This window comes from Rhinoderma darwinii, chromosome 2, assembly GCF_050947455.1.
Source record: "Rhinoderma darwinii isolate aRhiDar2 chromosome 2, aRhiDar2.hap1, whole genome shotgun sequence".
NCBI lineage: Eukaryota > Metazoa > Chordata > Amphibia > Anura > Rhinodermatidae > Rhinoderma > Rhinoderma darwinii.
Genome location: NC_134688.1, coordinates 255,408,154 through 255,410,852, shown reverse-complemented (window position 1 = coordinate 255,410,852; position 2,699 = coordinate 255,408,154).

Sequence of the window (2,699 nt, the reverse complement as noted above, 5' to 3'; positions counted from 1 at the left end):
GGGATCTAACATGGCTCCAACCTATGCCAATATTTTTATGGACAGCATTGAGGAGATGTCGGTCTATGTATCCCACCACTTCTCACATGTTTTGAGGTGGTGGCGATACATAGATGACATCTTCCTCATTTGGACCGACACTGTCACTACACTAATTGACTTTCACCAGTTTCTTAACTCCTTAGATGAGGACATCCAGTTTACTATGACACATTCGATGGATAACATCCAATTTTTGGATGTCACAGTACTGATTGACAATAATACACTTATAACCAAAATGTATACCAAAGAGACCGACCGGAACACCTTATTAAGATTTGACAGTTGTCACCCGAAAAATATGGTCAGATCTTTGCCGTATAGTCAAATGATTAGGGCCAAACGTAACACTGACAGACAGGAAGATCTGGACATATCATTAGACATCATGACTGGTAATTTTCTGCAGAGAGGTTACCCTAAATCACTACTGCGGACACATAAGAAGAAGATTGATAATACAGCGAGGGACAGTTTGTTACAGCCTGTAAAATCTTCAATATATAGAAAGCAGAAACGTATTCCATTTATCTCGACTTATAATGATATAAGTGGAGATCTTTCTTAAATTGTGAATAGACATTGGCCAATAATCAGTAACAGCTTTGGGCATATTGATGAATTGAATAACAATCCGCTTATGTCCTATAGACGTTCACAAAATCTTCGTGATAGACTGGTGAGAACTAGAATGCCAGAACAAAAGAAAGAGTCACAATCCATCCTTAAACCTCTAAAACCTGGTAATATTCCGTGTTATAGATGCGTTAATTGTTCTTTGATGTGTAGAGGTGAATCCTTTAGACATCCAGTTACTGGACAACAGTTTAAAATTAGACACAACTTCACCTGTGACTCGGACTGGGTCATATATGTGTTATGGTGTCCCTGCGGCCTCCTATATGTGGGGGAGACCACCTGTGCCTTTAAAACTCGTTTAAATAATCATCGTTTCTCGATACGTAAAAAGAAACTTGACTTGCCTGTAGCTAAGCACTTCTCGGAATTTGGTCATAATGAAAGGGACCTAACATTTTGGATCATATCCCACCATTACAGTTTGGCGGTGACCGACATATGGCTCTACACAAAAAAGAATTGAGGTGGATATTCCTATTAAATACACTGAAACCCTTTGGCCTCAATGTAGAATTTGCTGTAGACAGGATAGCCAGATGATGCCTTCATGTCTCTGTTCCATCTTTTGGGTTCTCTGATGTCCTCTTCTGTATGATGATTGATGACACATTAATATTTATATTCTTTTAATAATGAGTTCGTTGTCAATGTTTGATGAATACTAATTTTTACATATTTTATGTATTCTTTTAGATCTGAATACCACTCCCAACAGAATTTCGGAATCGCCTCTATTATTTTCAATAATAAAGTTACTGTGTAATTGATACTTGGCATGGCTATGTTTTGTTCTTTTGGTCCTATTATATCAATAAAATATGTATATTATTTAATTGAGTTTTTTCTAGTCTCCTATTCTTGGTTTTAAGTGATGTAGAGATATTATAATATTAAAAAATATATATTCTTCATTGAGATACGATGTCGCTGATGTGACACTTTTGGTCCGTTACACGGGTGAGGTTGACGGGACATCCTGTGCACGTGAAGATGCTGCTATGTGGTTCTGGAAACTCTGGGAATAAGGTCGTTCTGGACACGTGACAGTGGACAGAGATCTGTGTACCCACGTGTGGATCATCTACAATAAGCCGATATAATAATATAATACTGTAAGGCTACTTTTCGATATCTCCATTACTTACCATGAGGAGCATGTATTAATGTATTTTGCTTTTTCTGCAATTTAGACCTTTTGACTGACATAGCCGTGCTATCTGCTATCCGTGGTATATCTGCATCAGTTGCCTGGCAACTTGTGATGCCGTTATACACATGATCAGACCAGTGGAACGCATTGACACGCATTACATCATTTTGATGCGCTCGATGCGTCCTGCTGCTGAGCAACGATACATTTCCGCCTCTGGGGATTACACGGATGTATCACATCCTAATTACCATGAGTTGTGCAGCTGACTGCTACTATGTATACCTAGGGCTTTGCATACTAATGATCTACCTGATGCATCTGAAGTTCTGATTGGTGAGTGGGTTCATGATGATGTATCTCAACACCACTGAGGCATAAATGATTATGATTTAATCAGTTGTTTTTAACGTTTGTTGTAATGTATATTGCTGTTCACGCTATTGTATATGCACATATGCACCTTCTGTATCATGTTTATTATGTACAATGATACCTTAAACCATGTATTAATCAAGTTTTTAAGCACTTAACACTTTATTATATTGTAATGAGACCAATTATGCAAAGTAGTCTCAACCCTATATATGTTTGCAGTATTAGATGTGTCACTAGGCTTGATAAAGATCCTATTGTAGGATTGAAACGTTGCTGTTGTATCTGGAGTGAATACTTTTTCTATGTACTGTGTATATATATATATATATATATGTACTGAATATATATATATATATTTTTTTTCTTATCATAAGGGCATGTGATGGCATACTGTATGTTCCCCTAGATTGCCTTTTCTTGTCAAAAAGCCTCGTCTTATATTTAGTGAAGGATCTAACTATTTTTCAAGCCATACATTTCCTGCAGTGTG